This window comes from Rissa tridactyla, chromosome 9 (genome assembly GCF_028500815.1).
Source record: "Rissa tridactyla isolate bRisTri1 chromosome 9, bRisTri1.patW.cur.20221130, whole genome shotgun sequence".
Classification (NCBI taxonomy): Eukaryota; Metazoa; Chordata; class Aves; order Charadriiformes; family Laridae; genus Rissa; species Rissa tridactyla.
In genome coordinates, this window is record NC_071474.1 from 18,414,102 (window position 1) to 18,430,508 (window position 16,407).

A 16,407-nucleotide genomic window follows, 5' to 3' on the forward strand; every position below is an offset into this window, starting at 1 on the left:
TTGAATTTAGATTTTCAGCATCCTACTTAACATGCAGACTAAGTAGTTGTTTTGGATGTTTCGATGGATGTTTAGGTGTCTCATGTACAAAAGCACTATCATTTGTCAACTAGAAGAATGAGAAGTTAAGGAGGAAGGGTAATCTTCTCAGGAGAGTTAGAAAAGTGCTGACTTTAAAGTTAACTACTGAATAATTTTGCATCATTAATATAAATGCGTACAAAGCAGGGGGAAAAGTCTACTATTTCTGCTTATACAAACTAAAGCAGAGTTTAGAGTAGTCTTCCTACAGCTGCTGTAGTAGTGCTGACAGCTTCTGTTTCTATTATGCCAAAGTCTCTTTTTAAAATTAAGGTGTAAATCAAAGATCTAAAAACTTAACTTGAAAAATGTAATATATTTTAATAATGCAAGTATTTATTAGTCATGCAGAAGAAAAGCAATTAATTTCTACCTGATCCTAGCACTCTTCACGGCCAACCCAAAAAGTCATGGTTTCTGAGAACAGCAAGCCTGATCATTTTTACTCTCCATTGCTCATTACTTTCCATTTTATTTAAAGAAATGGAATCGTGAGCTATCTGAAGTATCAGAAACTTCAGCACATCAAAGAACATCCTCATGCAGGATTGCCACGTGATTCTGCTCTCTTACTGGAACCACTGGACTTTGGTGCTCAACGATGCCTTTTATACTTCTAAGTACCTCAACAGCCAAATTATGATATTACAAAAAGAAAAGAAAGTATCACAAGGGAACAGGTCACTAAAACCCACTACTCTTCCACTACAGCTATAATGAAGGGATCTCCATTTCCAGAACACCAGGTTAAACCTACTTAAGTTCTCATCTGAAGAGTATTACTGCTTGTACCAGAAGTCAAACATCAGGGTTCTCATCCTTTTTCCTGTAAAAAGAGATAATTTACAGAGTTCTCTCATTAATACCGAGTTGGCAGGTGACAGAATACTAAATACAACAGCGTTTAGAAGCCTATTACAAATGGCCATTTAAAAAAAATATAGTTTACAGATGAACAGAGACTCTAGCCTGTCCCAGATACTTAAAAAGGAAAAAACTCAACAGAATACATGAGATTATTTCATTCATGAAGTTAAAAACCCCTTGCAAACATTACTTTTTAGGTTTTCAACCTTGAGTTCTCAGAATAATACACAGATAAATGAGAGTTACGCATTTACATGGTCATATCTGCCTATCCAATACAAAGACCTATTTTCAGTCCTTGATCAGCTCCTCAGCATTTGAAACAGAGTAAGCACAAAGTTTATTCTGCAAGATAACTGCAATGATGAGCACGCTAGTGAACCATGTACCTGACTGGCAAAGAACAGCATACTGTTTCACTCTCAGAAAGCTGAAATCGAATTCAAAAAAAGGTCAGTCTACTTTTTTCTACATTTCATCTTCACTATTTCAACAGAAACATTAACTGTGTCTTAGTTACATGAATTCCAGGTTCCAGGCATTAAAGAGGTACCTCTAAGAATATTTTCAAGTTTGATTTAACAGCAAGCCAAAAGTAAGGAATAGATATATTTTCTGGTACACACATTCACATGGTGCAGCTCACTATAATGTTTTTATAAATACATATAAATCTTTTTCTAACCTCATTGGCTTTTAGAATGTGGCCACGCTAGCCACAACCCCAGGAAACATTTCCCAGATCTGAAGACAGACATCCAAACTTTATCACTTGCAAGTTCGCATAATGATGCGATGCAAAGACTTTAATTAATAAAAAAAATCAATTCTTCATCTCCTTTTACTCTCCTCTCTCTGCATCAAAGCACTGAGAAATCTGTCAGCTGAAAGAGGACTTTTGAAAACACTCTTGCTTTCATCTGCAAGGATACTACTTTAAACTCCGCATTCGGAGCAACAGAAGAATCTGCATTCCTGAATCACTGAGATTCATTTAAAGCTAAATACTAACTTGTCAGACAACAGCCAAAACGAATTTATACCTTACCTAAATACAATCAATATTCCTTCGTAAGATTTAAATACGCATATAAGTTAACCAGAAATAATTACTAGTTAGCGTATTACATTAGTAGCTGGAAATAAGGCAGAACTAAAATAAAAGGCACTAGAAAGCAACTCTAAGTTCTACGACAGAACTCTATACTCTGCATTTGCTAAACCTACATGGGAAAAAGCAATTCCGCGCACATCCCCCCTACTCGTTATTCAGCCACACAAGAGAAAGGGGGCGGGGGGGGAGGCGGGGAAGAGTGTCCGTAACCGCAGACAAACCCTTGCCTCATTAGCGAAAACAAGGATGAGGTTTGTGCTGCTCTGGCACGACTACCCTATGGGGGCAGGGGAAGGATTTTCAAGTTTAACATTTACGTGCTCCAAGCTCTTCCTTCCGCCGCTCCCAGCGCCAGCCAGAGGCGCTGCACAGCGAGACCGGCTGCGGAAGCGGCGCGCCCGGCCGAGCGGCGCCGCAGCTCCCGGCGGGGCGGCCTGAGCTGGTCCGCGCTCGCCGCCCCCCCGCGACCGCTGAGCCAGTCCCCGCCGCGGCCTGGCAGCGGCTCTCAGGCCCGAGCGCGGCCCCGGAGGGCTCCTGACTGGGCCCCGCCACCACTCGCGCACCGGCGGGCGGCTGGGCCACGGCCCCGCCCTGCGCCCGCTCAACCTGTCCGCGGCTGCCAGCTCGCCGTTACCGCCGCCTGCGCGGCCGTACCTGGTGGGAGATGGACGGGGCGGGGGGACGGGCCGCGGCCTCGCCCGCGCCGCCGCGGAAACGGCCCGCTCCGCTGCGCGCCCCGGCTCACCCGGAAGCGCATCCGCCGCCGGACTCACGTGACAGCCCCTCGCGCTCAAGCACATGCGCAAAACGACGCGGCTGCCGCACCGCCCCTCCTCTCCGTACGGTTGGTGCATGCGCACTCCCCGCGCGCGGGGCGGGGCTCGCGCCGCGCTGAGGAGAGGCGGTGGCCGGCCTGCCTGGTGGCCGTCCCTCGCGTTGTCCTCTCTTCCCTGGGCCGCGGCCAGGTTGAGTCCCGCGGCCCGTGCAGCCCTGGGGTCGAGATGACGAACGGCGCCGCTGCTGTCCCTAGGCACCGACGGCTCTCTCCCCCGCCGCCCTTCCGGCCGGGGCGGCGGCTTGTCAGAGGAATGATAGCGAGGGGCCGAGTCCTGGGCGGCGGTGAACGCGGCACTGAATGGAAATTAGAGTCCAGTCACTGAATTCTGTGTGCGGGACCAGTGCGCTGTGATTCTTTAGGTGCTCAGGGAAGTACGACATCAGTGCCAGGAATAAGAGCTGAACCTTCTCCAGGAGGAAAAAGAGATCAGATAATATCAGTATTACATACTGTTGAGGCAGCGGTAGCAGCGTCACTGAGCAAAAGCCCCTGAATCTGCACATCATTTGAAATTAGAACTTCGGCTGTATGAATATGGCATCCAAAATACAGTCCTTCTTCATGACATGATGCAGTGATATTACACAACAGAAGCGCAGGAAGTTAGGTAAATCCCGTTTTCACCTTTTTCACATACCTAATACTGGTAATGGTAGTCAACGTTACTAAGAGGAGAGGAGATCAAGATGGAAGGAAGGTTTTGGCTACAGTTTAGAATTTGCCATAATATAGAGGCAGCTGCTAACTTGATCACAGCTAATCACTCACAGCTGATCTATTGCCCAAAGGGGAACAATGGAACAATAGCAACAAAGTTGGTGTTATTGAAGAGTACTGAAGGAGCTTGGAATAAATGTGGCAGGTGTGGAAAGAATTAAAAAGTGATATAAGGGGACACAAAATGAATGGAGAAAAACACGAGAAAGAAAAATACCACCAGAGAAGAACAGGATGCACAGGCGTCCCCAGCCAGCAAAGATAAAAATCTACAAGTAACACGAATATCCCCCAATTATTAAGGTAAATTAATTACAGCATTGAAAATATATTTATAAACAATTAGCATCAAGCACAGCAAATGGCCTGAGGCCTTTAGGCATTATTGTAACATCACAGCTAATAGTTAAAAATGTAAAGCAAGAGCTAGTTTAAATGTAAAGAAAGGGTGTGTGACTACTGGTAGGAGAAATACAGTACACCAGCGAGGGGAAACAGCAAAAGGGAAAAAATATGGTATCCTGACACCTTTGTTATGTCACCCTTTTTTTGTCTGTGGAAGTAAGAATGCCACAGAAGATGACCAAATACTCCATGCTTAAGGACATTATATCTTTCTATCTGCTTCCAGCAGCACAGCGAACTTACTGTTACTAGCGTACCTACTTTTTAACTTCCTATGCCTGTGGCACCCCAGCTTTTAGTGAAGATCTGATTATGTGATTAGTTTGTAAGGTACTTGCGTAGGTGTTGGCGACTGAGTGGCAAGAGCTCTCAGCCTGCTGATTTGGACTATCTGTGAACAGTTGGAATTAGTCCAGAATGAGATGGGTCTAACTGAGCTCTAAAGATCAAGGGTGTCTGTGATTCCTAGAGTGGCACATTGCATTACAGAAAAGAGAAGTTCCCTTTTATGGGCTGCTCGGTTAACATGGATCAAAACTTATCTATTAGTTTTATGCCTAAACACCCCTTATTTTATAAGCAAGCGTACGTTTACAAAGTGCCAGAGTATAGATTTTGCATCAGGACTGTTCTGTTCTGGCTTAGGAAAAGTAGAAAATGAGATTTAATTATGGTAATAAATCATTTTAATACCCAATAGATAATCTTCCTTGTCTTTCAACAAAACAGTCATAAATAAAGGGCTACCACGACTTATTTATTAAGGCAAAAGGTTGAAAGTTTTCCAGCAAATTAATGTTTTAAGAAAAATTAAGTCTCATATTAAATACTTTTAATGCTTTTCTAAATGTGCCTCAATTGTTGATAAACTCAAAACTCTCTTCAAAATGCACAAATGTCATCTGCAGGACACCAGCGCCAAACTCGTCATGATGGTCAGCAAAGTTGTGCAGTTTCCCGTCTCTTACACGGGGTGGCACAATATAGCTGGAAATCTATCAAGTGTTCAAATGTAACCTAGAAAACAAGCAAACAAGAGGTCAGAGCCAACTACTAGAGAATGTTGAATAATTCTATTTTTAAACATCAGACAATTGCAAATATAAGCAGATTCTCACATGAAAGCTTTACCAAAGAGAACAGGCTTGAAGGAACGTCTGTCGCATTGCACTGTCGCATGAATTTTGTCCTGTACATGGGAAAAATCAACTGATACACCATTTCGTGTCTGAAATAATTCACAATTAACCTTTAAATAGAAAATAGTAATCAAAAGCAACAGAATACCAAAACATTCTTTTCCCATTTTGCTTAGTAAACAAACTTTCTAGTAATATATAAAACAAAACAAAACAAAAAACAACTAGATTAAAAATGCCCCCCCCCTCAAGTGGTTCAAGCAACAGCTCAGAAATGTTGGCATTTTAAAACATTCATTTGAAAGTCTGTCTCTGTGGGGTTATGTGTAGATACTACATTTGTATAAAATTCCTCCTTGCCATTTTCCCTATACAGAAAGTACGAATACTGGTGTTTTTTTCCAATTTTATCTTGCCCTTTTTTGATTATAAGGGCTTCGGGCTGCAGTTTACTTCTGCTTTTGTAGTGCATGCACATAATTTGGCTCCTATCTCAGGCAACTGTGGTACAAAATGACAAGAGCAACGCATTATAGAGTAGTAGCTTTCAGATGTGTGGACAGGAAGTAGGTAGTGTGGAATATTTTGCCTCACTTCTGATATTCCTGTTGGCTACATCATTACCTCTTTAAAGCCATTCTGTTGGCATCAGTTGTCACGCTACTGTAGCTAGCTGAGTTTCATAGTTGCATCGCCTTTGCATACCATGGGGTGAATTATTGCGCAGAAAGTGACCCTTACCACAGTCCTTCTATGTCTCTGTGTACTTTCTCCCAAGCTTCTCTGACCTGCTTCACATACAACCCATGATGCTGTAGTGGACTAGTTCCTCTTGAGCAGACTTACACTTCACACCTCCTAGCCCTCCTCCCTGACATTTTACCTTTTTCTATCTGAACAAATACCTAGTTGTTGAAAAGAAGTCAAGGCCTAAGTCAGGTCTAAGTGAAGATCTTATGTTTGGAAGTCCAAAAATACAAAGAATGAGCATCTTTCATAACAGTCAAACCAAACCCCAGACCTTTGCCATTTCCAGGATATAGCTATTATCTACATAGAAAAGAGAACCTGTTTATCCTCTGTGTGTATGATTTTTGGGGTTTTTTTAATATATTTTTCCTATCAGAGAGTATTGCAGTTTGTTGGGTACAAACAGCCATACTGGTATGAGAGAAAGCAAGAGCCAGCTTGCTAGGCATGAGAGTCTTCATGTCTGCACTTGTGTGTGTGTGTGTGCGCACGCGCACGCGTGCACAGAGCGGATATTATGACTATCTTGTTTATGGAAGTTGTTGCACCTCTGCTATGAGGGCAGGCTGAGAGAGTTGGGGTTTTTCAGCCTGGAGAAGAGAAGGCTCCGGGGAGACCTTATAGCAGCCTTCCAGTACCTAAAGGGGGCCTACAGGAAGCATGGGGAGGGACTCTTTATCAGGGAGTGTAATGATAGGACAACAGGTAACGGTTTTAAACTGAAAAAGGAGAGATTTAGATGAGATATTAGTAAGAAATTCTTTACTGTGAGGGTGGTGAGGCACTGGAACAGGTTGCCCAGGGAAGTTGTGGGTGCCCCATCCCTGGCGGTGTTCAAGGCCAGGCTGGATGGGGCTTTGAGCAGCCTGGTCTAGTGGGAGGTGTCCCTGCCCAGGGCAGGGGGGTTGCAACTAGATGGCCTTTAAGGTCCCTTCCAACGCAAACCATTCTATGATTTTATGTTCTTCATTAGTATTTAAATAAGATTTCTGTATCTGCAAGTGAAAGGTTCTAAATACATTGCTATTTATACCATATTTGCTAAATACTATGCCCTCAAGAAAAAAAGGTATCAATCCTAAATTTCACTTTGGTTGAAAACTGAGGGACCCATTAACTGTGGGAATAATATTGAAAAATAAAAGTAATGTTCCCTTGAACACCTCCAGGGATGGGGCACCCACAGCTTCCCCGGGCAACCTGTTCCAGTGCCTCACCAGGTGCACCAGTAGAATTGCAGACAAGCGTGTGGCTGTATACGATCAACTCACATTTCTTAATTTGTACAAGAAAGTCTGCCTATCTCAGAAAAAGGACATAGTTACACATAGTCACAGATGACTGCTATTTTCAGAGGGTATTTTCTTCATACGTATTTTTGACATGGTAAACGTTCTTATCTTACTGTATCTCATAAAAAACGTCCGATCTTTGCCATTTGCTGTATCAGCTTAATGTCTACCATAATGCTGTGTTAATAATATCATTTTTTATCACATTGCGGTCAGAATCCAATATCAAGTGTGGATGAATCACACCAGGAAAATATTTATGCATAATCAAAAAATTTGCAACTTCCATCATATGGAACTGTTGAATTCTCAATTTGTGTTTCTGTGTGTTCTGATGGCCAGGCTGTTATTCATACTTGCATGCAGTATGAATTCAGTGATACTTGGTTCAGCTCACTTCTTACAGTTTCTGAAAAAAACATGAAGTACCCTGTTACATGGAGAGAAGATATCTGTGCTGGTTGAGCTTGAGGGGAAAACTGGGTACAATTATATATTCTTTTAATTATTCATGACTTGGGTCTGAAGTGAATGTGTATACGTTTTTCACTTATTCACTTTATAAAATTCAAAACTAAGCCCAGAAGCAGTTTTATTCTTGGCAGCGTGACAAGTTTCCTTTCCTCAACGAACCAGTCAAAGGAATTGTTCCTCAGAGAGTTTGTCATCCTCACGTATCCCAGAGAGTCGGGAGGGGAGCTGGCATTCATTACACCCCCCACCATACACGCCTGTGCGCTCCCTCCCTCTTTCCCTTTTTCCCCTCTCTGACTATGACAACAAGCCCATCTCAGAGGACTGTGTTTGTACCTAACGTGGTTTCATTTGTGTAGCTGATTTGTAGTTTATTAATCTAGAAAGCATTGCCCAGTTCTGGTAAGGACAACATATCCATCCATATTCCGCTTATTCTGCCTCCTATCCCCAGCGCAACGCACAATTTAGAGAAGGGGAATTTGCTCTGTTTTGAGGAACAACTAGAGCAAAAGCAGCTCAGGAGCCAAAGTTGATGTAAACATACATTAGGAAATTGTTTTGATCTGGCCCATCAGGCTGCTGGCAATGCACTGTGCTTCCTTGGGAGACATGCAAATTTATGGGACACAACTTGACATGATTAAGGCAATGCATACAGAAGAGGTAGTTGCCCTTTGGCAAGAGAATGATGTCAAGAACCAATGATTCTTTACATTCTTGGCAGTGCAGGTAGGATCATGAAATAAGGGGCCTCTTGCAGATTCATTATAATTTAGGTGTTGGGTTGGGTATTTTTTAAACTTTGTTTTCCCAGCTTTTATGGTTGTATTACTATTAATTGTTTGTCTTGCAGGGGAACCTAAGGACAACAGTCAATTTGTAGTCTTCAAAACCTAAATCTCTTATCTGCTGATATTGTGATAGTTTATGATAGCTTGTTGAGTCTGGAGAGGGGGGGGGGGGTGGAAAAAGTAAAGAGGAGTTAAAATAATGCCACAGGGAGGCATCAACTTCTGCTATTCACTCACAGCAGTGGGGTCTTCACTTCGAAATTTAATTATCAGAGACACTGACACTCCTTGTTGACAGACATGTGCTCAAAACTCATCCACATGCCTGAGTGTAATCAGATTCATCTTGTACCAGGGTTAATGAGAAATTACTGATCACTACCTGGGAATTTGGGGGTAAGAACAGCTGAACTTAAGGTGAAAGACTCCATATCCTATTACTACTCCCCTGAGTCAGCCTAGCAAATAGCTAACTGTAATATCTTAATTAACCATGTGTTAGAATCAACCTTATTCTCCCTTGCAAGCTGTACACATTGCTAATTACATTAGGTAAGCACACAAGAGCACAAGGGAAGCAGGCATTAGTGCTGTGGTGGGGCAGTTACGTTTCCTACTGTACTGTATAGCAAAGCAAGTCTGGTGGTACTGGGGTGATGTTGAAACAGCACCCTTTCATTTAATGCAAACATAAGGGTAAGGGGAACCATACTGTTTATATGCTGGAGAATATTACCCTTCCAGCCTCCTGGACAAAACAGGCACAACAGACAAAGGAGGCTGTCTTTGCATTCCCTTCCCTTGTTAGGTTTGGCAAATGAAAAAACTAGCAGGTAGAGCACAAAGCACGCAGCTCTGGAAGCTGCCATCTTTCATATGCTTGCTATACAGAGAGCCTCCGACACGCGTTCGGCTGCTTTAAATGCTCATGAGCCCCAGTGTCAATGTGGCCTTGCTGTGCTGGGTGTGCAGCAAGAGGGAAGAGGAAGCGTGATTGGAGTGTGTTGTAATTCCGGCTGTGCACAGCTGGCATATGATTCATCAGGGACTTGTACCATCTGGTACAGATGAGAGTCTATCATGTTACACAGTGTCTTTATCAGAAACGGGGACTTGGAAGAACATCACAAAGCTATGATTAGTTTGCTGCTGCAAATTTAACTTTTGAACTACAAACCTCATATGGAGAGGCTGACAACTTCCAACACTCACATTCTCCAGTTTGTCCAATGCATAGCTGATAAATAGTTCATTATCTAGGTTCTGATAATTGAATACAACTTTAAAAAGTGTGTAATTTCTTGTGGTTTTTTAGATATAACAAAATATAGACCCAAAGTCCTTTTTAGAGCTAAAATGCTTCAAATTTGTTTTTTCCATCCCTCTCCATCAGTACACAATTTCTTTGACATTTCCTCCACTGATACCGGTCACATTCTTCTTTAAATCCGTTTGTGGTTCTCTGTTGCTTTATGTATTAAATGCAATTTTTTGAAGTAATTCCCATGTAAGCTTTCTCTGTCAGTCCCTGGCCCTTCATCTCTAAGCTTTTATTCAGTTAGGATGATACTTAGATTTTATCCTAGCCATTAATTTTAATTTTCAAACAGTATTTTTTGAAGATTAGCTAAATTAAATCATTTTTGCAATTAGTGTCAAATTAATCCATAATGGAAGGTAGATAATGGCAGAGATGGAGTCTCTTAGATTTTGACAGATACCCTCATTGGGTTTAATGTTTTGTATAATATCTCCTTAAGTGAGCAAAGAGCTCGCCTTGATGACTTCCTTCCCTCACACCTAGTCTGCTGGTCACATAGAAGTAATATCTTTGATTACGGGGAAAACTAAATCTCTTTTTACATTTCTGAATTCTGCGAGGGAGTGTTGTTAACCCTGATTGTATTAAAAAACATGTTTTGCCATTTTCAGGCCTTATCTGTGGCACTTGATAGCTGAACCTCCATGGACTGTAACATAAAAAGTCTACCACAAATATATTTTTTTGTATTTGATTTAATAGAGATAGGTGAAAAAGAAGCCAAACGATCAGTTTAACTGGTGGAAATCAAGGGATAGTAATCTCCAGTAGACAGACTAGTGGAGAGAAGGAGGCTGAAAATGGGATAACAAAACCAGTCATCTCAGGATCGCTTCCTGAATCAACAAGACTTGAGTCTGAACATACCTCAGTATCTTAACACTTTGTAATTTAGACTGATTAAAGCGAAAGGAAGCAAACACACTGGTACTTCTGTTAGGCTCATTTGAGTGTTTAGCTATAGACACATCTGTGCCCAAAGTGCTTTAATTTGAGGTACCTGATTCTGAGCACACCTTCAGCTCTGACCTGTGATTGAAGTCAGCTTGACTTTCTCCAATGATTAAATGCTTACTCTTGTCTGCACTGGGCCCTTGGTCGCTTTCATTTTCTAAGATTTTTTTTTTTTTTTTAAATAATGAGGAACATGGCTGTAATTGTTCATTTGTTCTGGCATCATATAGCATCACTTATGTGATTGGTTTAAGCAAAAACTTCTTTTTGTGCCTGATCTGGCCTACCTGACTTCAGTGACAGTTTTGTTTAAAGTAGTAGTGTGTTAAGAATTACTGTGATTCAGGAATAGACGAAGAATTTCTGAACACCGTCTCTGAAGTTTGAGAAGATAAGTAAACAGTTCTGTTTTGTTATTGTTTACTGGTTATTTTTTACTGGTTTTGGATGAGCTTTCCTCACATACTCTGTAGATGTACTTTGGGCTTGGTGACATCCTACTAGTCTAGCAAAATTCTCACAGAATACTAATAGAGCCGGGTAACAAAAATCAACAACAAAAAAAGAAAGCAAACAAAAGAGCTCAAGAAACCAAGCACCAAAAAAACCCCCAAACATTAGCTACTGCTATCACAAGTAAACACATAAACTTTTGAGATCGTAGGAATTAAACACAGAAGATACTCATGGATAAAATTAAAGAACTGAAGTCCTTAAGGGATAGCGAGACCTTCAGCAAGCAAACAAGATTTTACCTTTCTGCATGTACAAGGGCCCCAATTTGTGATGCATCTCGGCTGTTGCTGCTGAAGTTACCAGGCCTCGTTGCAGCTTTCTTGCCAGGCTGTGACACAGGCTGTAGAACAAAACAGTGTTTCTTTTCTACTACAGTTTACAGCCTGTTTTACCAGCACAAATTGAAAGCTGTGGCAATTTAAACTAAATTATTACATTATTAGGTTAATGAGTAAATGCTGTCTTTGCTGGCTCTACCATGGAAGCAGTAACAGAACAAGTCATTCTGATAACCACGCCTGAATTGGAGATAACTAATCAAAACCTTTTGGATGCCTTTGAAATTGAGACTGACGTATAGAAAATCTGTGTGTAATTTCCAGTTCTGCTCTTTTTGTGCCCTTTGCCAAGGAAGATCACAATCTAAGGTGTGGTTCCTTACTACTCCAATTCATAAACAAACTGTGTAGCCTATAAATTCTTCTGAGCAACGATGATGTTAAGCTGTTAGTTTTGCACAGTGAGGCCTTGGCTTTACCTGGAGCTAATGTTACTGTAGTAGAAATCAGCAATACCAACCGATTGATTTAGGGATCATTTAAATTCAGTGTTAATGATACTTGTTCACCTATAGTCCATGTATGAACCTCACAAATGAGGATTCCCCCCAAGTCATTGAAACTCCTATGAATATCCTCTGTAATATTTAAGCCTTTCAATTTACTTAATGTTGAGTTGAATGTGTGAGCTCTGCAGTGATTAATGAGATCCCTGAGAATGGGGATGTCTCCCTCAAATACTGTTGCCGTGTAAAGTTTGCACCTGAGTGCTTCCAGAGACTTAATTATCATTTGTGGGTATCAGTCTGTTCTCTCACAAACATACTGTGGATCTCAAGTTCAATAGAATTAGGGAACATACGGAATTGAGATACAAGCACAGCATTTTGCAGCCAAGCGGTTGCATATAAAATTAAATCCGTCCTATTTGTTGGCTAGAACATTGTGAAGGAGAAGATTTTTCCTGAAAACTGAACTGAAAATCCTTTGCATCACTGCTATTCGCTCGAGGGAAGCAAAAATCAATATGGATTTGGCTAGAGGTGGATTTTGTTAGATTCATGGTAAAATAAAATGTGAAAGCACTGTCATGAGTAACAATGTTGGGGCATCGTAGGCACCATAAGAAAATAAAAAGGCAGTAAGAGACATGATGGTGTCCCACAGTCCTCAGTTTATCCCCCAAGCATGCAAAAGATTTGAGAAACCAAAGAGCACCTTCTACAATGGAGCAGTCTAGAATATTGCCCTCAATTTCCAGTGCATTTACAAAGTGCTATTACTAAATATGACTCATCAAGATGAAAAAGGGAAAATAATTTAGTCAGAGCTGTTGTCAAGTCACTATTTAATGTTACTTTTTGTATTTGCTGTGATAAGCACTAAAATTTGCACACTCCTTGATAAATCATTGTTTAGCAACATCTAGAGGGTCCAGTAAACGGTTTGAAATTGCCACAATGTAATAAATGGTTATTTGATAATGAATGAAATTGTTTGAAAATACTGTTAAAATGTCAAGTTTTAACATATGGAACATTAGTCAAAAGGAGTGCAAACATGGAAACCATAGTGACACTATAAATATACTGCAACAAATGCATTTATTTGTACAGGGCAAATAGTAGATGCGGTATACAAACCAGTATAAATTGATACATGAAGTTAATTTCAATCTGTAAAAGTAATTGCATTGGTTTAACTTATTTAACTCTCCTTACAATAATATTTATAGCAGAGCAAGAAAGTAAAGAAATAAATGATGATAAATAGATAAAATACATAGGAAATGGAAATTGTTTTCCAGTTTAATTATGCTGTCACATAAAATTATCACAGAAATACACTATGCCGACAAGAAGAATACATTAAAATCCCATTATGCTATGCAGAGTTGGCTAGCTTTTGTTGCCATTTATTCCATAAATAGCTTTTCATCTTTTCAACTATCAGGAAAAGTTAAACTCTGTAAAAAAATACAGTGGTGCATAAAGCACAATATAGGCTGCAGCAGTTGATGGTTAGCCTGTAGCACGAAGCTGGGAAGCAAGAATGTCTTACCTTTCTCTTCAAGAATAGATCTGGCCACACAGTAAACTTTGGAGGAAAAAAATGTCCACCCAGAATAAGTAATTTTCTTTTTTTTTTTCCTTGGACACAGCTCTTAACTGGTGAGTTTTTGCGTGGCTGTAGTCTCTGAATAACATGCTCACATATTGTGGAGATGGGACACTGTTATAACTAACAGCAAGAGCAGGACCAACAAGCAAGCAAAACATTATAATAAAAGAGCATTTGTTTTTTCTTTCCAAGCTAGATATTTGTGGTTTCAAACTGAAGTTCATCTTCTCATTTCTTTTCATGATGAACAGCATTAACGTGTGGTATTTTTTATCCAACTGCTTTCCATGTGTTAGGCTGAACACAAAATGACAGCCTCACCAGAGGCAGAAAGATGAATGTATTTCTTTGAAGGGGACTTGATTTTTCTTCTTCTCTATCTTTTTTCAGAACAGTTGAAGCTCAGTTTGCTTGAAAATAGTTATCTGCTTAGAATATAGGTAAAGAACACTACAATGCCGCAATTAGTGCTAATAATATGGCTGTATTATTTTGACCTCTCAATTATATCATAAATCTTGCTGTGTTTTTAAATTTGCAACTTCCAAAGCTGTGTGATAAGTAGGAGTTCGTGTTTTACTTAATTAAAGAAAATTAAACATTACTCTTCAGGTTTCCAGTAAAAATCTGGAAAATGTGATTCTTCAGAAACTTCAAATTCAGAGGAAAATTTTTAATATAGACTTCATTAATTTTACAGATCTTATTGCTTTTAAACCTACATTATAAATCTTTAGCATCTGATTGATGAGGTTTGATCAATGAGGACAAGCAATACTCCAAGTAGAAAGGAAACCTACAGAATATGAAATACCTGTGAAGAGAATACTATGTGCAAACTGAAATCCCAAAAGATAAGGCAGCTTCCTGTGTAAGATGAGATTTAGGTCATCAAAGATATCCCTAGTACTTGTCATACTTGAATAAATTAAATGAATAGGCTTGCTCCAAAACTTTATTCCAGCTCTTTAAAATTATGTGTATGCTGTAAGAATGATTTTTTTAAAGCTGTCTATTGCTATAAAAGAATGGCTATAACTAAAGTAACCTATCATTAGACTTTGGAAGGGATCGTTTATTATGCTCCAAAATGGTCTGTTATTTACAGTTCTTATTAAAAAAATTGAACGTGGAACACATTCAAATTTCACCAAAGCTGTAATACCGTTAACTTGTCTTCTGACAGTAGCAAATGGTATTTTGGCTCACAAGAATGATTTATAGCCTTTATACGACCACATGAGCATTTCAAAAGAACAAAAATTGAAAACATCATCTGAATGTTTATGCAAATCAGAAACAAGTACCTTAATTCTCCTCCTCTTGTTATTTTCTGAACTTAACCCATATAGTACCTTCAATGACACACAAACAGTTATGTTTTTGTTGGTTGTTTTGTTTTGTTTTTTAAAGTGCTTCTGATTTTAGCAGTCCAAAAATTAGATAAAGCCTAAATTTTAGATATATATATATATAGCATCGAAACTATGCTGAAAGCTAGTGCTCATCTTCAGTAGCCCCAGGTATCCACCTCAAAGTATTTTCAGAACTGGAGACACAAAACATGACAGCCATAACTATCTCTCATTACAGATCTTGAGAATCAACTGCTATAATTGTTGGAGTTTAGACACCATTATTATGAAGACATATAAAGACATATGTAAAATAATACACCTGCTCCTAGTGAACACGTCTTTTAGGTTTTGTCCTTTATAAATTGTGCCACTATAGTTTTTGCTTGGGGAGTTGGGTTTAAACAAATTCAAAATTAAACTTTACCAGAATCAGAACTTATCTATTTTCAGCAAGAACCATGAACTTGGCTTTGACGTCTTTCATTTGGAGGTTCTTTGTGAGATTTACACTGTTCTAAACATTTCAGGCAGCGTGAAGGTACTATCCATTTAAGGGGGAAAAAAAAAAAGCTAAGTCATACTGAGTTATGAAAGGTCAGCCCAGAATTGAGTGATATCATGAATTGCTGTCTTTATCCTATTAGTTGAAATAATTTAAAATCTTTGAAATTTTATGTTTCTATGATGGAGGAAATTCAGAATCCTTGCATCAATGCTTTCAAGCTTAAGATTGATGCACGTTTTTTACACACCTTTTCAAGATGAAGTACTGTCAAGCTAATCAATAGTAATAATTAACATTAGAAGTATCAAAATTACAAAGTTACAAACACACACACACCCCCAACGTAAAAAGAGAACTAATTACATCCATCGGATTGAGTTATAACTATTTTGCTTTATGCAGGACAACGTTTATCATCAAAACTGTACAGAAATACTCCACAATAATGTCCTAAATTCAGAGTCATCCTGTAGGGTCATTTGCATTTCCTTCCTCCTTAATTACGGCTTCTTGGACTCCAGTCTGTTCTCAGTGGAGTCAACAGAAACACAACAGGAGCAGAATTCAGGCCCTTTGGCCACAGATGAGACTCTGAAAATCACTAACTTCTAGGAGTAAATTGACGTTTCACTTGAAGCTCCAGTAGTGGCGCTTTTGTGCCACTTCATTTGAGCAAGTGTCTTGGCATAACAGAAATAATGCTTATCTTTAAAAGCATTTTCTAAGGTCTACATTTGTCACCTTCATATGGCAGGGTATTAATGCTTCTTTCCATCATATCTTACATGTTCATACCTTTGGCAAGAGCACAGAGACCCTCTTACGTCTGAACATACTCCTCAAAACACAAAGAACTAAATACAGGTAAAAATCTACTTCTTTT